Raw genomic sequence first — 22,905 nt, 5'->3', positions numbered from 1 at the left:
ATTGGGTCCCTTCCAACTCAACAATTCTATGCTTCTATGATTCAAATCTCTGGTACTGCGAAAACTTTACAGTACATGTGTGCCATTCCCGAATCCCCCGTATACCATGAACCTGTTGTCCCAATGAGAGAATTGGGTTGATCTTCTGCTCACCTGCCTGGCTGAAAGTCACACAGAAGTCCCCATGCTTCATTTCCTCCAAAAGCAGGCATAGGAGAAGAGGTGCTACCTGTTTGCTCCCACAGTGCCAATGATATCTGCTTGTTATTTACAAAGTTGAAAGTTGTGATTGATGCTGTTTATTGTGTTGTTTCAATGAAAAAATTCAATAATATATTTTTAAAAGGGGGAACCAGTGAGATTCATTAATGAAACTCCCAGTTGATATCTACTTTGTCCCTAATTGATTAGCTTCTGTATATACGAGGTTGGTGAATCATAACCATTGTACTGTCTCTGACTTGCTTTTGGGTCTCAACATCTCTGGTTATGCTTGTCACTCTTGCTTGCTGCCAATTACTTGCCATATTCTGTGGGCCACAGCAGCCTGCAATAACTAAAGAACTCTGGGACTTGTAGTTCTTAATAGACTGTCACATAGGGAAGAATGCATTTCATGCCAGATACCTACAATGATGTTTCCGTCATTATATGTAAGTCAGTGGTTCCATTGCCTCACCACCACTTGTCTTGAAAGATTGGGGAGGGACTTGTTGGGCATGTGACGGAAGGCAAGTGTGTACGTACATATTGAATCAATTCATAAGAATAGGTTTGATGTTGAATCTTGCCACAAAAAGAAACAATTGTGGCAATCGTCCGGCAGAAATAGGCTAGGATAGGAGCAACCTGTGGCCCTCAAGATATTAACGTGCCATTCTAACTTACCATTGGCCATGCTGGTTGCAGATGATAGGTGTTGTGGTGAAGCAACATCTGGAGAGGCTCAGGTTCCCTGGTCTATCAACAATTTGTTTCTGCTTTGCCAACTTTATGGAGTCATTTTAAGATAGTAGCCTGAAGGTAAATTTAGAGCAATAGCCTTGGGGAGGATAGGGTGACTGACTACATGCAACAGTAATCATTATTTTAGCTTTAGCTTCTCAAACTACCTTGTCATACAGAGTATATGGTATTTGTTATAGATAGCCACAGTCCTATTTATTATAGCAAAGTGTCACTCTGTTAAATAATCTGGCCCAGAAAGATAGTTGTCGTAAGCTACTGCTGAAATTAATATTTTAAATCAGTTACTGATCTCAGTGATAAGACTAGCATGTCCTGTAGATTCCAGGAAAGGTACAAAAAAGGACTGGCTGTTCTATGTGTACATATATCAGGGAACCCAACATTCTCAGAGAAACCAAAATGCTTGTTTACAAAGCTATTGTGCTACTAACCTTACTGTATGCTTGTGAAACATGGACCACTTATAAATGCCCTCTCCAGCTCCTCAAAAGATTCCATCAATGGTGTCTCCAGAAAATTTTACACATCACTTGGGAAGGTAGGCAAACAAATGCCAGTGTACTGGAAGAAGCAAAGATCACCAGTGTTGAAGCAATGATTCTTCAATAAAGCGTGTTCTCCTTCATGGAGAGCACGTGTTGCGGTGGGGGCTGCCAGGACACTCCAAAGTTGGTGGGCGGGCTAATTGATTGTTGGCCACTGATGCGATTGGGGCTTCCCTTGTTGTTGGGAAGAAGTTAATGTTACCATTTATTGATTGACAGCCAGAAATAGTAAAACTCCTTGCACGAGGCTAGGGCTTCCTCTTTTCGCCCGTGCAGTGGATTCCCCGTCCCTCCCTCCCTAGAATAGGGTTGTTCGCTTTGACCTTGCTATGCCTGTCATGGGGTCGTCTGCTTTGGAGCGGGGGCCTGGTAGGAATTTGTCCATCTGGCTGATTGGCTGGGGCCATTTGGTTTTTTGCCTACTGCGTAGCAAATCGTCACAACTTGTAAGGTTCGCGGTTAGGCATTGGTTTATGGTTTGGTTGGTTGAGGGGCATGGATTGGCTGTGCCTGCCCCTCTAATGCTGCTGCTGCAAGGGATTCCATTAAAGGAATTGGGGGCTAACTATTGCTTGTCCACTCTGCCAAGGGGGCTCGGGCCATAGCAATGAGCTCCTGGTTGCATTTGGGGTGAGGGCAGGTTCCCTGCTCTGCGTAACCCCCAAGTGTATTCCCCCATTCTGACTTTCGCATCGTGCGGAATGTCAGTCTGTCCCCCATGGCGGGGGCAGATAGTCGCAACCAATGCCTAAGCAACCACTCACAAATTTGTATTTTAATAAAGTTGTGGCCAAAATTATGCCTAAAATCTTAAACAAAAATTTCTGTGTGATGTGTGAGTTATTGGGGTGGACCTGGGGACCTTGACACGCAACCACTTAATTGGACTGGTCATGTTGTTCAGATGTCTGGTTATCATCTTCCAAAGCAACTACTCTATTCCAAACTTTAAAATGGAAAGTGTAATGTTGATAGTCAACAAAAAAGATTTAAAGACTCTCTCAAGGCAAATATATATATATATATATATATGTAGTATAAACACCAACAATTGGGAAACACTGGCCTGTGAGCACGCCAATTAGAGAACACCCTTTACCAAAGGTGTCATGGACTCTGAAGACACTTGCGCTCAGGACGAAAGGGAGAAACATGCTGAGAGAAAGGCATATTTGGTAAACTGTGACTATGATCATCTCCAGCATAGAAACCTATGTCCCCACTGTAAAAGGAAGTATGGATCCAGAATTAGCTTCCACGGTCACTTACGGACTCACTGTTAAAACTATGTTATGGAAGACAATCTTACTCGGCTATGAGTGATCAAAGAAGAAGACATCTATTAGTTAAGTATTCAACTTAACTAATTGCTCTCAGCTTCTGGTGTGTGTGTGTGTGTGTTTGTGTGTGTAAGTTTAAATGACAGTTTCATGTTGTGCAGAATATTATCACATAATAAAGCTTCATTTACAAAAATGTTGGCCTTCTAGGCATGATGTTCATAACTTGGATGATGGTCAGGTGAGGTGCAGTTACATTCTCTATAATTCAATTATACACACACACACACACACACACACACACACGGAACAACACTAAATGCTTTGAGTATTCAATACAATTATTTTACAGAAGCAGTTATGTATTATAGAAAAATGCTTTGGAATTCTTGTAACAATTTTTTTCCTACGCCAAGCAGATAAAGGACGCAGAAAAAAATACTTATTCTCTAGAGATTCTGTGGGAATTTTGCCAGGTAATGTTGGCTGATTTACACTGTACTGTTTGCCTCTTTCAAGCTGTTTCTTTAATCTACAATGGATGTCTTGTAAAAATGTAATATTCCAATGTGGAACATAGAGGGAACAATCACTTTCCTGCTTTCTGGTGGAAGATGGGAACAGCATCCACCCATTCAGCTAGCAACCATTTTTATGGCCACATTGACATTGCTGGCATCCCATAAAAACCTGAGAGATATTAATAGAGAATATAATATTACCTTTCTCCCTAACCTGATTACAAGCAGGAAAAAGAAGATGCCCTTGAGACTTTGAAGTGAAACCACTCTTTTTAGCACAGTTCAGATCGGCATATTTTTCACACTTGCTCATCATGGGTTTTTTTCCCCCACATGAAAAATACATTCTCACTTTTGATTAATGCATCCATAGCTACTTTTTGTATCTCCTTTGCTGACCTGCGCATTGCCAGTTATAGTGTGGATTTTTCCAGTTCTCTGCATATGCTAGAGAATTGGGGACATGGGAGGGGGGCTTCATATGGCATACTGAGCTTTGGAGCAAATAGAGGCAATTAATATTGTGCTATTTCTGCCTGCTCCAAAATTCAACAGATATTTTTTTCACTCACATCATAAGAACATAAGGAGAGCACTGGTGGATCAGACCAAACTAAGTTCAACATTTTGTTCTCACCGTGGCCAACCTAACCTTCATGTGAAAAATAATAATGATAACAATAATGCCTTCATACGAGTGATACCCATATTTAAGGCTGACAGCAACTTGCAATTTCTCAAGATGCCAGCAACATGTGCAAATTGGCCCCTCGTTTAAAATGTTAGCTGTATGGAATATTGAAGCATGTGATATAAATGTAGGGTTTCCCCTCTCCTTTTTTTGCATACACTAATGGCCTTAATAGCTTTCGCTAATAGCAGTTTTCTCCTGAATGGGACCCAAGACATTTGGAAGCTGGAACTGCCTCCTTTGAAGAATATTCCACAGCTGCTTAATAATGGTGGAACCACCACTGAGCAGTTTGAGAACCTGAGATATAAAGGAATAATTTAATTCTTCTAGCTGCAGCTACCAAGGGAATTAAATAGGCAGCCTGTCATTACTCAGCTTGGAATTTGGCCACACAAAATTCCAGAATCTTTAAATAAGTTTTAATAATCATTCCAGTTCAAATGATAATTGGAATAATAACAGAATGTAGTAACTCATGTTTGGAAATCGTAAAGGGGACAGAGGTTCAGGTAAATGTTTAAATGCATTAAATGCAAAAGATATCAAATCACATCTTCTAATGCCTTCCACAATAATAAATAAATAAACTCTCACATGAAAAAATGCTCATATTGCTTTGCTATGACAGTAGATATCACAACAAAGGAAATCCAGTGTAGAACATGGATAATAAAAGATCTTATTAAAAAAATAACTTAAGGCAATGTTTTTCATTAGAAAGAGGTATAAAAGCAGAAGAGAATTGTTGAGTTGCTTTATATAAATGCCATGGCATATTTATAATGTGTTGCTTTCACAGGAGATATAGTTTCATCTGAAAGGCTATACTGCTTTGTAGTTTATTATATATGAATATTATATATATGCAGGGATTTTTTTCAGCCGGAGCTCACTGGAGCTCAGCTCCCGCACTTCTCTGGTGGGTGCCTTTGCTATTCTAAGAGAACAAGGGAGAAGTTCATGATGAGCTCCGACATCTCTTTTTCTAGAAAAGGAGCACTGTACATATTTTGATCATTGTGGAATTCAAGGAAAGGCAGATGACTTCTAATTTGTTCCATGCAGGAATTCAATCCAATCGGCAAATGTGATACTTCAGAATCAGGGCAATTGGATAGTTTCAAAATATCGTCCACATTGGGAGACTTATCCAGGTCCTGAATAATTGTGAGCTAATTGGTGTCTCTGAAGCTGCAAAACATCAGAGAAGAAATTTTTTTGCAAGATGATTGGAGAGAAAAGTGCAACAAATCATTTACCACTACTCTGATAGTATAAGCTGTAGTACTTAAAATCTAGCCTGCATACAAGAAACACACACACACCGTGATGATTGTTAGACTCTCATCTACCCTGACCAATGATTATGTCAGATGGGGCTGATGGGAGTTGGAATCCAACAATATCTGGGGGCAACATGCTGGCTACCCATAGCTTAAAGTAACTGACTACAAGAGTTGGAGATATCACTGAGTTTCATGCCTTCAATCCCATTTCAAAGCTACTCAGTAGTTCTCCTGTATTCATTTGCCCATCCACTGAGATTCTCATATGAGCCCTTTCTCCAGGTGTCCCTGTCATCTGGTGGGCACTGGGAAAAGAACCTTTGCTGTGGTGGCTCCTGTCCTTTGTACTGCCATCCCCAAGGAGAGAAACACCTGGATACCTCATTACTAGCAGTTAGGCACCAGGCAAAAGCATACTATGTCCAGGGAAGAGGATGGAAATTCACTGGAGATGTTGAGTCTGATTGCAAGTATAGCATCCAATAGTATTTATACTTTAACTGAATGGAATAGCTGAAATTACTATGTGGCCGGTGTCTTTAACAGGTGCAGCACCATAGATCTCATCAGGTGCTCAACCTGAACTTGTGAAAGTAAAATATAGGGGGCTGATGGCATGGCCATCAGCCCCACCTCAAGCTCCCTACCTCTACCAAATTTCTCTCAAATTTTCCATATTGAGAAGAAAGGTCTGAGGAAGGTGGGTTCTAACCTCCTGTATTAACTTCCTGGTGACTGGGAATCCTGATAACAGTTTTCTGAACTTGGGGACCATCTAAGTGCTGAATGCCCTTAAAAGTCCCTTTCTTTGCAAAATAATAAAAATAAAAATAATTTTGCAATAAAAATAATAATGCAAAAATAATAATAAAAAGTCAGGATTGGGAGAGGCCACCATTGTAAGTGGGTCCACCAGCACACACCCCATTATCCACCCTTTTCCCCTTTGTGCATTTTCCTGAAGAGGGCTTCTAGGTCTTAGCATGGGATAAAGAGAAAAGGAAAGCATCAAATGTCAGAGAAGAAAAGAAGCCATCAGGTGCACAGACATAACGTTATTAAACCTCACACGTCTAGAATATACTGTAAATATTCAGGGGCATTCTTGGGCATAAGATAACTTGAGCTCTTCTGTTACAAAAATAGTGGAACACTAAAGAAATATCACAGCTAGGCTGGTAAGTGGGTCAGCCTGATGGATATATGTATCACCTGTCCTGAAAGCTCCGCACTGAAAGCTAGTGAGCTACTGTGCACAATTCAATTTGTTAATACTAGTATACAAATCCCTGAATAGTCTGGGACACAAGTATCTAAAGGAGCAACTGCACCAATCTCAACCACCTCAGACCCTATGATCAACAGGGGAGGTTCTGTTGATGGTGTCACCACTGGCACAGGCATGTGGCAGGGCCTTCTTGGCGGTGATTCCTCATTTGTGGAATGCACTCTCCAGTGAAATGCCTCTCTTTCACACTATTGACTTTCATGAGATATTTAAAAACATTTCTATGTTCCCAGGTATTTCACAACTGGCCATAGAAACCATGAAGTAATTAACTGAAGATATGTGATTGCTTTCAAATGTTTTTTATGGTTTTACATAGTTTTTAAATGTGTTAAATGTGCTTGATTTTTATTCTACTGTTTTAACATTTTGATGTTTGCCACTCTGGTCTCCTTTGGGAGGAAAAGCAAGATAGACATTTCAATAATAACAATGGAAATATTTTTATATTAAAACACGCTCGGCTCAGTAAATGTATTTCTGTGCACTGAGAAGCTTTCTACTTTCTTTTCTTGGGGGAGAAACTATACCTGCTGACATTCCTTTGCCATGAAGCATTAAAGACACAGGGGCTTCCTTTAAGTAAAGCATGTCAAGCATAGAAGCAAGAGCTAAAACAGAACAACAGCAAAGCATGAAACACCACGAGCAAAGTAAGAGTTTCATAAACATGTCTTCAAAATATCAGTGCCCTTCCATATATCCAGTGGTTATTGTTATAACCTATTACTACACACTCCTCCATGAGGAATGAAGGATCCAGCAGTAGCACTACAGGGCTTAGTTTCCTTTGGATGAAAAAGTATTGGAGATTTATGGAGTCTTTGCTAGTGTTGAGCTGAAAAATTTCCAATAAGAACACTTGGCTTTAAACTGAAGGGCACGGGGGGCTTATAGTGTGCTCTCTCTGTCTCTCTGCGTGTGTGAGAGAGAGAGAGAGAAGAAGAAGAAGAAGAAGAAGAAGAAGAAGAAGAAGAAGAAGAAGAAGAAGAAGAAGAAGAAGAAGTTATAAGCTTTGCAGTTGATGATTAGTGGTGGTAGAATCAGCATTAGTAGTCCCCCCCCCCTCCTTTGTTAACATTGCTGGTGTTACCAGCAGCAGAATTCTTTTTTGAGGCTGCCTAATGGCGGGTGGAATTTTCCCTAATGCTGCATTAATGTCGAAAGTGGAAGCCCCATTTCAGCTGTAGAAAGAGAAATACAATATTCCGCAACCAGTAAGCAGCTTCAAAACACGCACCACTTCTTTCCTGGTTGTCTGAAGTGGGGCAGTGAATTTGGACAGTGGTTCATTTTCATTCAGCTGTAATCTTCATCATTTTTTTTTAAAAAAATCCCAATGTATAAGAATGGAAGCAAATTGCTCCTACACTGTGAATTTAGGTTCTTCTCAGTTTCTCCTTTTTTTTCAATCTTAATTTCAATGCTCAGTTTCATGTATTTCCCTATCAGCTTCCATTTGTTTATTTTTTCAAACAATTATAACAAAAATTTGGCATACTTTTAGCATGATCCACACCACATTTTGCCCTGCAATGTTGCCTAATGCACACATTTCTACAGGCAACTTCCAATAATATGATGAACTTTAATGCTATTTTACACTAATATAGGGGTTTTAGTACACTTATTTCTCACTGGAGAGCAGCACCATAACATTCAGAGAAAAAATTTGGTTCAGATATTGTTTTGGGAAGCATGAATTAAGTAGGTTCATATGAAAATGTGAACTGATCCAAATTTCCATCTAATCCCTCCATGCTACAGAAGACAGTAGATTATCAGAGATAGAAAATGTAAACACAAACATCCAAGTCTACATCCTGACTTTTAGCTAACTTCTGCCAGATATCTCATTCCAAATGTGGAAGTGACACACACACACACACACACACACACACACACACACACACACACACAAAATGAATATTATGAAGGAAGAGTGTCTCTAGTTATGTGACACAGGTTTTCCTTTAAAAAAAAAAAATCTTCCTATGGAAATCTTATCAAATTGAGACTGTAACCTAAACATGCTTACTAGAAAGGCAACAGGTTTTACTTCAGAGTAAACATTCATAGGATGCTTGCCATGTTGCAAGAATGCAACCTTAAGTATACTTAAGAGGCGGTGGGTTCATTACATCCAAGAAAAGTTTATTATGATCATGCTACATAATCGGTATTGATGCTTAAAATCCAATGAACTGTTCAAGCATAGCAAATATGCAAGATGATTTTTACTCTCAAGTTTGCATTGGGAAAAGGCAGGGTTTTGTTTGCTGTCATTAGTGAGATCGGTAGGTCAAGCATGGTTAAGGAAATGAAATAAAATTTACAACAGGCTTGCTGCTGAAGCTTTATGCACTGCCAAAGAACTTAAGATTTGGTGCCATCACTCAGATTTACAATGCTACATAATTATAGGCACTATTGATTTGTACATATCCTTGTCTTTCATTTATGAACATTTGTATAAATCAGCAGAGGTTTTCTCTAAAAATAGAACCTCTAGAGGTGGTTTCGAAGGATTTGTATCTAGAATAAAACACTCACGTTGTGCATTTCCTCCCATATTCTACAGCCTCCCACAATTTAATTAGAATGCTGAAACATGTAAAAATGCCTTGATAATCTATATGTGGGGAGTGGGGGAAAGAATCCCTGCATACTGTTTGTTTCAGTTTACAGTGCAATCTTCTCTTAAGCACATCTGCACCACCATCTACTGGAAAGGTGAGTAACTATGTATCAGCAATCTATGTTTCCATCTGTTTTGCGAATCCTATGATAAAAATCAAGGGACAATTAGTTTATGCTTAAATATATATGTATTGCCAATCATCTTTAGCTTAAAAATGTTTGGAATAGCTGGTGTTTCTTGCTGAAGCATTCCTGAAGAAATCTGTTAGCAACACTTCAGATTTACAGCCTATCATTTTGTGACAAATATAGGCATTACGAAGCCACATTTCTTTTGTTCTCTTTATTTTGCTTTGTTCTTTTTGAAGAATCCTTCGTTTTGTGCAAATGATTAAGGCTGCAGTCTTACAGTCTCCTACTTGGGAGTAAGCCCAATTGCATTAAATGGGGCTTTTTTGTGAGTAAACATTATAGGATTGAACTGCAACTGGCAGCATTAGAGAGGAAGACCAGGTGTGGGGCAGTCAAGGTGCCTTTCTGAATTTCTAGGGAAACATCTGTTAACTATCCTTAAAATGCCATTGTTGGCTCAACTGCATTTGTATGCTCTGCTAAGACAGGTAGCCATGCATGTGTCAGTTTGACAACAGGTCTGCATAGGATTCCATAGATGGCTCCTGAACACTGCTGGAGGCAGTATGCCTCTGGATAGTAGTTGTTAGGAATCACAAATGGGGAGAGTGTTGCTGCACTCAGGTCCTGCTTGTGGGCTTCCTGTAGATATCTGGCTGGTTTCTGTGAGAAGAGGATGCCCAATGAGCTTTTGACCTTCTCCAACAGGACTTTACTTACATGCTTATGACTAGTCCAATCTCTAACCTTAGGATGCTTTGCCTGTTTTGCATACTTTATAATGAAGGTACATTCTGGTAAGAAATTGTACCCAGCAGAATACATCTGTCAGGAGTTCTTCAAACGTGATTCATGTATTGCAGGGCGTTGGACTACATGACCCTTGGGTTCCCTTCCAACTCTACCATTCTATTATACTGAATATCCTCACTTAAAAGCACCAGAAATTTGTGCCTCTGCTATTGTCTTCTAAACTACCCAGCTTATCCTTTGTCTTTCCCAGTTGGGAGCATATCTCACGAGGCTATAATAGAAAGATATAGAGAGATGGAAATAGGCATTTCTAGCAAGCTATATTGCCATTTTAAAGAATAGCTGTTTGTGAAGCTCTCAGAGTCAGTGCTTCCTTTAAAATAGTATATATCAGAATACAAATGCTGATATTACAAAGAGCAGGTGCTTTTGGTAAGTTCTCTCCCCCTCACCCCCAGTCTTTTAAAGTAAATAGCTCTGTAAAAGAGCAGGTTGCCAAGTATTTGTTTACATCTACAGGGAGAGATGTGTTGGACTGTAAAATGAGCTTACATGAATGAAAAGCAGAGGATGGCAGCAGTGTTACTAGTTTCATTGAGATCAGAAGAAAATGGCTGCAATGTGTATTTAAAACTAAACCTACCAACACAAGTGGAAATTATTGCTGTTGTTTTTTTCCCCAGGTCACTCAGGTGCAAAGAAAAAGGTATCATTTTATATGTGTAATATAAAATATTCAGAGATTATTAAAGTCATTGGAGCAAATATATAACGCATAAGACAATTCAATGGAGGAAGCACATGTTGAAGAATATCTGTAAGTGTACAAATATTTTAAGAGTCTGCAATAAAAAATGCAGGTGATAACTGCAGTGTGGCTGTTCTGTTTCTAGACTGTCCACTGTAGGTTCCCAGGACAAGATTATGTTTGCCTTATTGCCTGTAGTAAAATCCAACCATGCTCAGTTCTGGTAAAGAACTCATTGGCCATCACCTCATTCAACCACATTATTTTTCCAATTAAGATGCATCTGCATATTTCAAAACTACCATGAGAAACAGAATATTGGCACATAATATATTTTTGAAAAGTATCTTTCATTAACCATATTCAGATGAAGAATTAAGGGTGTGCAACCATAGATGAGAGGGAGAAGCAGGACTACAGTAAGTACCACATGTAATCTATGTGCATTCATTTCAACATCTTCATGGAACTGCATGTACAACTGTGCATGTACATCACTGTGTGGTTTGGAACCTGCAAAAAGCCATCAGATACTGTATCTATCAGAAGTTATTACCCACTTACTGTATGTGGTGTGAGGCCTATATAATTCTGGTAGTGTAATGGGCTCTGATGGTTCTAACATCCAATTCTATCAGATTTCATTACCCTAGAATTTACCATTGTGTTAGGAGACGCATGTTGCAAAAATGCGTATGTTAGGCAGAATGGAAATTTGTGCAGACTATTCTTTAGAGGGGGAAAAACAAAACAAAAAAAATGAAATAAGGCAAGCTGAATTTAAGGTTGGAAAAGAATGAGAAATGGGGAGAAATAAAAATTGACTGATTAGTCTATCCCTAGCTTGACTAGACTGAAATCACACACTCTAACTGGTCCAAGAACACCAACTGAGCTTCACGGCTAGGCCTTTTCAGTTCAAGACTAGTACACTACACACTACACTACACTACACCAGACATTAAAATCAGACATTAAAATAACCCCACTATCTAGGCAGAAAGTACATGTCTAGAGAACAAAGGGGATAATCAGCTAGCATATATAAGGGTGTAGATGTACTATACATAACCTATTTACGTCAACTAAATATTTGAAACTTTCATTCAGTTTAAATTGAAGTTCTCGTCCCCACTTGTTCAGTGATGAGTAGCATAGATGATGTTGTCTTAAGTATAATAATGACCAAACTTTTGAATTTTAACTCCTTATGGTCTACTCTAAACTAAAAATGTCCAAATTAATTGGCTGCCTTATCATTTTATAATTGCAGGTTTGGAGTTAATTCTTCAAGAGTAAGATTGAGATACTTTCCCATTTGCTTCTCAGAATCACAGGTGATATTTTTTAAAGAAGAATGTTTCTGTGGTAAAATAATGTGAAAAGACTATGAGACATTTTTTTCAGTCAGCCTGGTGGATGGTCTATGCTGGGAGATAGCATAAATGTGACCACGTTTCTGCTTGATTTCTCCTCCTCAGCACAGCCCCTGCTATCTAGGATTCAGCTACAGCATCCCTGAGAGATGGGTGTCCAATGTCTGTTTAATACCTCTAGTAAAGGAAAGCTTACCAGCTACTGAGTTAATCTGTTCCACTGCTGAACAGCTCTTTGTGTTCAGAAGCTGAACTACATTTCCCTGCAATTTCCACTGATGGTTTCTAGTGTTACTCTCTGGGGCAACAGAGCGGAAGACGGCTATATCTACTGTGTGATAGCCCTACAGATATTTGAAGACTGTTATCATATCTCCATCACCTTCTCAATCTTCTACTCCCCTGGCTAAAGATACTGAATTATTTTGACCATACTGAATTCTAGCCCACCAACTAGTTCTTATTCCTCACCTGTGTCCTAACATAAGACAGGTCTGAATTTCCTATATCTTAACTAGAGCTAAATAGTAAATATATTCAAATTTTCATTATGGTGCTTCCATAGCAAGGATTCTATGAATCTTGACAAAAATACAAAACCCGGTGTTTATTTTTGGCTTCAGTACAGTATTGTCTGCTTCATCCTTTCTTCTGTACTTGCTTCGGAATGTCACATTCTCCTGTGGTGAGATAAAGCACATGTTTGTCCTAATTTTGTGTAAGTGTAGCAAACATCATAATCTTGATCAATTGAGAATGGCTTAATAATTTGGCTCACCAATGAATTTGGTGTGATTTGTGAGGTTTGTGGACATGGTTGATTTTCAATAAAGAGCAGCTCTGAGCATCTGTGAATAACAACAGTCATAGCAATATACAAACTTCTTAGTTCCATGCCAACAGAATCAGCTCTGATTCTGGAGAAGAAGAGAACCACTGGAAGCTGGTCACATTGGAACTGGGAGGGAGCAAAGCAGGTTGGAGCCAAAATAAATGTCTGACAGAACTAGAGCCAAAGAAAGGCAGTCAACCAATTCTGTTATCATCATCATCATCATCATCATCATTCCTCCTAGATTCTACAAAGGCAACACTGACACTAAGGAGGTGGAGGAGGTTGATAGCCAGTATCATCCACTTGACTGGTTGTAAGTAAGGAGGTAAGGAGGTAGGGGTTGGCTGAAGGAAGACTGAGATTGGTGGGGCAGTGCCCCACTTGCCCTCAAGGGCTAGCTGTCCCTGAAGAGAACACAGCTCTTCAATGCCTGACATAAAGCAGAAATGCATCACATACCAATGTAAATAAAGAATGACAAATATGGAACTAGCTTTTATGTCGCTCTGCATTTGCCTGAACATTGGAACATCTTAGGAGCAGTCTTTTGAAAGACCTTCTGAGGAGAGAATACTGGATAACTGCATGCCTGGATAGATAGATAGATAGATAGATAGATAGATAGATAGATGATAGATAGATAGATGATAGATAGATAGATGATATAGATAGATAGATGATAGATAGATATAGATAGACAGATATAGATAAATAGATAGATAGACAGACAGATATAGATATCCAATCAGCCGTGTCCTTTGCCGTCTTTCTTTCTTTCTTTCTTTCTTTCTTTCTTTCTTTCTTTCTTTCTTCCAGCCAAGTTGGGCAAGTACAGTACTCAGTCATCACATCTATCCAAAAATCACTCTTTCCTCTTAAAGAAATGTTTGTAGCTAATTGACTATACAATAGAGTAGTGGAGAAAGCCAGTGTTTGTGATATAAAGCAGTGGTCCAAGGCAGTCATTAGCAAAACAGAATTTCCTAGCTTTTATTATCCTGGCTGTGTGCTGAACTGTACTTTTATAGTTAAAGTATAAGTATCTTTAAATCTCTGGGATGTACATCATTCCTCCCTTTCCAGACTAGAAATGTAAAAAAAAAAAAAAAAGTCTTCCGTTTTTAGATTTTATAATAATTAGAGGGTGTTTTCAATTTTCAGCTGTCTGCTTGCTGAGTAATGCCCAAACAAGTTTTGATACCTTACAACTAGTTGGATTTGTGTGTGCTTGTGTGTGCTGCAAGATATCAAACAAGTGTGCCTGTGAGCCCTGGAGGATTCTAGGGATTGAACCAAGGAACTTTTGCATGAGCCCTTTATTTGCCTTTGAGCCCCATTTTTGTCAGTAAAATGTTAGATATCGAGGGAAATGACAGTGGTAACCATCAGATCTTCCAGAAAGTGTGGCAGGAAAATGTCCCTCAGGACTCCATTATACTGAGGGTATTTTTTTCCCCTAAAGACACAAAGAGCTATCAATAATATGTCTGCATGTTCATAAAACTGGATTTTGCTGGTGAGAGGGAGAGGAAAGAACCTAATCACACTTTCAAAAACAATCAAACGATTATGTTAATATGGAAAGTCCATTGAAGTTTCACAATAACAATGTAGTAAAACATAGTAAAGATACTGTTATAAAGGGTACGTCCAGAAGAGCTGTTTATTATTTGCTTCTGTATTGACCAATGAGTTAATTATAATTGAGAATGATGTGTGTTACTTTTGTAACTATGTGACGGAACAATTCCGCTGGTATGGCTTCTAGAGATTGATCAGCATCCATCACATTATCACAGAGAGAACTTTCTCTTCCTCTACAAAACCTTGCAAACTGGCAGCTGCTGCTACTTCGAAACTCTCTCGCATTTCCATAATATCCTCTTTGAAAGATTAAGGGGGATGTTCTCTAGCAGACATATTGTCATTAAACATTTAGTAAGAAGATTCGTTTTAAAAACACCATTAGCTGGCCACCACCTCATTTAATTAAAATTGATTCTGAAAACACAATATAAATTTTAGTGCCCATTTTAATCACTTCTTCTTTTATATTCCATTTCTACCAAGTCTGACGCTTACATGATTATAATCACAGTGCTCAAAGTAAAAGGATTTCCCCTCCCTTCCTGTGCTTTCTCTTCCTTAAATTGTTTTTAGATTTCCCAAGAGGTGCATGATGTACAAGATTATGACGCTAAAAGTTTTTTTCCCATGTAATTATTTTTTTGGGGGGTGTAGGGTGTTTGTTTTTAAGGAAAGCATAAAGGGATCCCTTTTGAAGGCTGCATTCTCAAACGCTCAGGGAAGAAATAGATTCTGAAACCTCTCTGTTTAAACATGAGGAGAAAGTGTCTGTCAAGCCTAAGCCAGGAGACTAGCCTCTTGCTGTGAACCACAAGTCAATTTTTCACTTAATATACCTGCTTTTGGTTGACTAAAAGATGTCTATACCAGAAGCATTAACAAACACTGCAATTTGCAGAGGTCAGCCAGGTCTGTAGCTTTGTGAGTCTGAGCCCTCTTAAATTATGCTATCAGCTTTCAAAACCTTATTAGGCATAGGCCATTTAGGCGCCACTGGCTTCTCGGAATCACCAATACACCTCTAATCAGAAAACCGCAGAGCAGCCAATCTGCTGCTATCAGAAACCTCAGTACGATTTTGTGTATTAATATTTCAGAGAGCATGTGGGAACACATGCTCCCTGCTGAGCATTACAACCAGTCAAGCAACAGAAACAGCAGAAACCAATCACCAGTAAAGCCTGGCCATATATGCTTACTGCTGTCTCTTGTCTGGCTGAGGACTTGGTAACCAAAGAAGACAAAATGCAATGCCTTATCCTATTTGGTCCATGATTAATAAATTCCCATAAATGTCAAAGGAGATGACACTCAATGATTATAATTAAAGTTACAGGAAAAGAGAAACCCTAGATCTTCAGAAATGAACCCCTTTCATCTTAATGTTGGCTAGCCTTGTTTATCTATTTAACATTATATGGAGCAATATTCTTTTCCTTTTTGTCTGTTTAGTGAGCTGCACATATTCGTGTTAAAATACTTAACGTTTTTTAAACAATGAAAACCACCAACATAGCATTTCTGAAAGGAGTGGACAGGTATTTTGGTAGTGTCTTTGATTGTCATTGTATATGCTATTAAAATTGGCTGATATTTATGGGAAGGAAGGAAGGAAGGAAGGAAGGAAGGAAGGAAGGAAGGAAGGAAGGAAGGAAGGATCAGGAGAACAACAAAATATTATCAGTAACTTACTAATTTATGTGACTGTACAAGCAGCATTGAAGTGTTTACTCACTAAAGAAACAAATGTGAAGCTGCATATCTTTTCCAAAAAGGAATAGTACCGGTAAATATGGAGTCATTAAGTAGAAGTTTACCAGAATAATAGTTTAACAATTAGATTTCACTGTCAATGTTAAGAATGTAAGAATAGCTCTGCTTGATCAGGCCAGTGCACCATTTAGTCCAGCATCCTGTTCCCATAGTTGGCAACCAGATGCCCCAATGGTAAACTCACAAGTACGACCTGAGTGCGACAGCACTCTCCTCTACTGCAATTTCCAGCAATCGTCATACAGAAGTATACTGCATCTGATTGTGGAGGTAGAACTCTCTTTTTTTGCAGGTAATATGAGGCTATGTCTCAGAAGGTAAGATAGAGATTATTTCTGGAGCTCCAGGACCAACTGCACTTGGTGAAGAAAATGCTGTGCCCACATGTGCCTCTTGCCCCATGTCTTTTATTTCCTCCTATTCACCACAACCTGAGCACAGATATGGTTGAAGGAAGTGCTTCTAGCTGTTCTGCACCCTACAGAGATTCATCTAGTGATAACTCAAGGAAGGGCTTCCTCCACAGTAAAGCTCTTGCTGTGGTAGAACCTTCCCATGGAAACACATTGGGCACCTGCAGTAATGGTGTGCCACCAGTTGACTAAGACATCAAGGGCATTCCCAATAAGTAACTTTTAATAAGAATTCTCTTGGGAATTTAGTATCTGTAGTGTGTGTGTGTGTGTGTGTGTGTGTGTGTGTGTGTACAAGCCACCTGCTAGGGGCTGAGGGGTCTTTGATCCCCTCAATAAAATATTTGAAGGGACTGCCCCCCGAAATATTTTATTCAAGTTGGCACCCTTGTTTTATTGAATTGATTTTACCCTGTAAACTGCCATGCGATTTTATATGAAATGTGATTCATTTATTTTCAATCAATCAATCAATCAATCAATCAATCAGCATACACTTCTGACTCGCTTTTGTCTCCATTGTACTAGATGTCATAGACTGCATATTTGCTTCTACCCAAAATGGCCTCTGCCCAATATTGTGATAACTCAGTTCCCCAACTATTTCCTCACTCGTTTCCTTACCTGAACATACTTCATGCCACAACAGGAACCAGCCATGCCATTCCAAGGATGCCAATCAGGGCACCCACTCCAAAATCCCTACTTAGCCCCTTCAACTGATGACTGGCTATTGCCCATACTGTACATGGGGAGCGTGGGTGGTCACATATTCAAAATACTAAATATGACTGGTCTGAATATTAACCTTCTGCATGCAAAGTATACTCTGTGCCCGAGCCATGGCTTTTCTTCCATTGTTTGACCACAGTTCTGAATTTAGCCATGGTGGAGTCAATGACAGTTTCAGCTGCTCTTGCATAATGCTCATTCCTCTTGCATAAAATGACCAAAAGAAATGATGGTTTGAAAACCAGGCAAGCTCTCTTCTATGTGACACCAGGGACTAGCAGCCTCTTCATGTTTTTCCACATGTTCCCAATAAACAGCTGCTATATGAGAGTCCTATTTCAAAATAGAGAATAGCAAAGCACTCATTGTATTCCAGGGAAAATGGCTTGACCATGTGCCATCTGTGCTTTTCAAAAAATCTATTCCAGCATATGTAAAGGACATTCACCTGCTACACTCTTGCCACCTTCCAGCTGGCATAGATTGTCTTCCCTACAAAGCGAGTAGCAGGCACCAGTGTAAATGGTTTTCCCATGATGAACCAATTGGCAATGTGTCATTTGTTCCTGTGCTGAGAGCTTTTTAAAGCCTCTACCATACATGAGAGCTCTATTTCCTCACCCTTGCCCCAAATGCGAATGGGACAATATTTGAGATAAACTAGGGGACATAACTATTATTATTTGCAATAATCTAAACTCAACAGAGAGACCAATGTGGATTAACTACTTGTCTGCACACAAACACATATGCATACTGTAAGCACTAAAGAGAGCAAGTGGTACTGTGGTCTAAACCCATGAGCCTCTTGGGTTTGCTGACTGGAAGGTTGGTGGTTCGAATCCACATGACAGGGTGAGCTCCCATTGCTCTGTCCCAGCTTCTGCCAACCTAGCAGTTCGAAAGCATACCAGTGCAAGTAGATAAATAGGTACCACTGTGACGGGAAGGTAAATGCATCTTGGCACTCGTCATGTGTCCCATTGCACCAGAAGCGGTTTAGTCATGCTGGCCACATGACCCGGAAAGCTGTCTGTGGACAAACACCGGCTCTCTTAGCCTGAAGCACTGTACCCCATAGTCAAATTTGACTGAATTCAACTGTCCAGGTGTTCTTTGCCTTTTACCTTACTGTAGGTACTGTTTTGTAAGATAATAGTTAGGATGGCTTCAGTGTGTATCATCATCACTGGCCAACTCCACCTTCCCTAGCTCTTGGCCTGTTATCAGCTACTGTCTGACCCATGCATCACATAGCCAAACTTTCCAAAAGCTGAGGTAACTACAAGCAACCGCACCATACTCTAGCCATCTAACTTTTCAGTTCAGTGAATCTACCAGTGCCAAAGGAAGATCCCCATCCTAGTTCACTTGAAGTTGGTATGGATATTCCTTTCTGCACCATAATTATGCCTCAGGGTGTTCTGCACTGGCACAACCATTCTCTCCATTGTTTACACAAAAGTCTCCCCTTTTGCTGGAGAGACCAAGGAAATACCTCTTTGATTGGAGTCTCATGTGCACATTTAGGAGTCCTATGTGTGCTCTGATTGGGCTTATCGGCTCTAGTCCAAAGGTCTGTGTCGTGAACCCAGCACATGAAGCAGAGCCTCTGAGCAACCATTTCAGGGAGCATTTGCACACCCAACATGAAGCTCAAGGAAATGCCAGCTGGACCTTTGGTCCTGTGCAAGGTGCTACTGCCAGAGAGAAACCTTGAAATAATCTGTAGATCCCCATATCCTTATGCATACCTAAAGGGGCTTATATCTGTAAGTCAAAGTAATAAGTGACTTCTCACTTTTTTTAAAGAACCCGTGCCTTGTAAAGTGCTCTGAAAGCAAGGTTGTATTTGTGGCTGAGTGGTTTTTATTCATTATTCATGGTATTGATATATTGAGCACCTATTTTGGTAACGAGTAGGAGACGAAGTATTTAGGTGTTAATTTGCAATCTATAATTACATTTCAGCTACCCACAAGCACACTGCTTGCCGGGTGGGGTGTGGGGTGTGGAAATAGAAAAAGCCTGCTGCTGTCTGCAATGATGTTAGCAAACACAGTGTCATCTTGTTGGGTATTAAGCGGAAGCTGAAGCAAAATATCAAACAGAAGCTGAAGGTAAACCATGCAAATATATCTTCTGCCAGGAGAACAAGTTTTATGGCACCACATTTCTTCCTTTTCAAACGGATTCATTGACAAAAACTGTCAGGGAAGCATTTGTGGGAAGAAGGAGCAAAGAGGGATGAAGGTGTAGCATTGTGATGAGAGAGATGTGCAGAAGGGACCCCCTTCAACATTTTAGCAGGTTGGAGCTGTCATGTTTTTATGTTAATGCCGCATTAGGAAAATAAGATGGAAGCCACTAGTGCCATCTTTCCAATGAGATGTCAACCTGAGGCTCTGACAAGATAAAGAGAAAGATAATCTTTAAATCCACAGTGATTCTGAGTCTTGCAATGATTACTCATTCACATCAATTTGACAAAGGTAAAATATAAACCCATCTTATTGCATTGCAGTATGCATCGCTGAAAAATTAAAGCTGAGGAGTAGTCTATTGCATCTCGATTAAGAAATCTGATCTACCTTTTAATCTCTTCTACAAAGATTTGCATGATAAGATTACAGCAATCCAAGTGTGGATCATAGGAACATGAAACTGTAGCACACATTAACACATATTACTAGATAATCTATGAATGCAAAGAGTGTTATGAATCATAGCTATCTTCATTCAAGCCGTGCTCTGGGAAACATGGTCTTCAGAGGCTTCACATGCTAATTTGGAAAGGTGTGTTCACACCCAATTCTTTGTTGGTACAAAACAAAGGAATGCACCACAAAAGCCCCACAATTGTTCCTATTTTCCAGGGACAGTCCTGAATTTACAGAAGCTGTCCCGGTTTCTAATTTGATCCTTTTTCCTTAACAAGTCCCTGTTTTCATTGGAGAAATATTGGAGGGTATGGAGTTATGCGACCCCAAGTCAATGACATAAGTAACTATGCAACCTTTAGAAGACATCTTAAGTCAGCCCTATATAGGGAAGTTTTTGATTTTTAAGTTTTTATTATTTCTTTGTATGTTGGAAGCCACCCAGAGGGGTTGGGGAAACCCAGTCTGATGGGCAGGTATAAATGATAAAATTATCATTGTTATTATTATGGAATAGGACACCTCATTTTCATTGGAGAAATATTGGAGTGTATGGCACAACTTCACACAATGCATATTTAACATATGGATCTATTGGGGGGAAATCTATTGGACGCTATTGTAGTTCCTATTATGCATGCCTTTTAACTAGCAAGGTTTTCAATAGTTGGCATTCACAGAATTAAGAATAAGCTTATGTAATGAACCAACATGTGACTTAAAGGGCCTGTAGAAACTTGTGGGTGAACTTTTCTACAATGCATCTGTTGATCAATCTCTGTGACAAGTAGCAACATACATAAACACCTCTAGCAGGCAGACTTTTGCATTATCAACACCATTGTAAGTATAAATGTCTCTGTGTTGGAATACATGACCATTTTTCTTTGACTAATTTACACAGTCCTTGTGCTGACTGGCCCAGAACCTTAACTTCATTACTTAAAGGACCAGTTTCATCTTGTCATCGATGATCCCTGCCCTCTCTCTATGATTACTCTAGTAGTCAAGGTAATTTGGAATCCAGAGAGAAGACACCAGTCAGAAACACATGACACACTTTGCAACAAAAACATCTTTGATTGCTGGAGCAAGACACTGGCTAACACTATAATGAAGTGATTTATTTCCTATGCATTTGTAAGCAGTATTGTGATACAGGCTTGCAAATATTTGTCTGAATTCCTGTAGTTATATGCTTTTGCCCAGGCAGGAGAATTATGTGGCCCATGAGAGCAACAAAGTAACTAGACTGTACAATGGTGATGGGATAAAACCAGGCCAAATCTTTATAGCCATCAGCAGGCAGGGCAAGGGTTGGCATGGCATTGGGCCCAGGATCAGTTCATCATTCCACAAGCCTCATGTTGATGGAATGGATCCACTACCATGGAACCTCTACCATGGGAGACAGCCATTGTTGAACCTTGCCATGGTGCAAGCCAAGCAAGCAAGGTCTCACTGGGGGACCAGGGGGCAGATTCCAACCAGGGAGATACAGAACCCACGCTTGGGTTTGCCGTGGTCAATCCTCCCCTCAGACCCTTTATGGGGGCTCCTTTATACTATGTTGATCCTGCCCAATGCAATTTCCATCCTCATAGAAACAATGTTCTTCTGCCTAACAAAGGAAAACCATAATTTCACTGAGGGAAAGGGGAGGAAAAACCACCAAGTGCCAATTAGGTTGAGAGGGGGCGAAATCCTTGATGGCTCTGTCAACAAGTGACCCAAAATTGCTCAGTGAAGGCTCAAACCTGAGGGTGGACAGGTGGGAAGCTCTCAAAATAGCTCTGAACTCCAGGGTAAGCAGCCTTTTATGGGCTTTCCCCTCCCCTCTGCAACAAGGACTCATGGGATAGCTTTACTGCATGAGCTCATGGCACAGAGAGGATACTGGGCAAAACCTCGGTCCAGTATATCTGAAGGAGCCTTGGTCCAGTATATCTGAAGGAGCGTCTCCTCCCCCATTGTTCTGCCCGGACACTGAGGTCCAGCTCCGAGGGCCTTCTGGTGGTTCCCTCACTGCGAGAGGCCAAGTTACAGGGAACCAGGCAGAGGGCCTTCTCGGTAGTGGCGCCCGCCCTGTGGAACGCCCTCCCATCAGATGTCAAAGCGATAAACATCTACCTGACATTCAGAAGACATCTGAAGGCAGCCCTGTTCAGGGAAGTTTTTAATATGTGACATTTCAGTGTATCCTTTATCTTTGTTGGAAGCCGCCCAGAGTGGCTAGGGAAACTCAACCAGATGGGCGGGGTACAAATAATAAATTATTATTATTATTATTATTATTATTATTATTATTATTATTACCTTCCCCAGCATTTTTCAGCAATCTATTTGGCCACAGTGCCTCCAGGCAAACGCGTCCTGTGCTTATTGGGCACAGAACGGGGCTTATACAACTGTTTTATTTGCTTTATGATGTCAATTATATTATATATTGCTTTATGTTGTACACATTTGGATATTTTTAAAAAATATTAAACGGTTTATATACAAATGCTTATAATTAATTAAATAAGTAAAATTAAGTAAGTTTACCATATGTAAGCACTTTACATTCCATTCATTTCAGGAAGGATGAGGGTACATCAAAGTTCAATTGTTGATTAACTCCATCAGTGTTTTCTCTGTCATCTACATAAAGGACAGAGATGCAAAGTCTCA

This window comes from Podarcis gaigeae (genome assembly GCF_964106915.1).
Source record: "Podarcis gaigeae genome assembly, chromosome: 9".
NCBI lineage: Eukaryota > Metazoa > Chordata > Lepidosauria > Squamata > Lacertidae > Podarcis > Podarcis gaigeae.
This window is presented reverse-complemented; position numbering follows the sequence as displayed.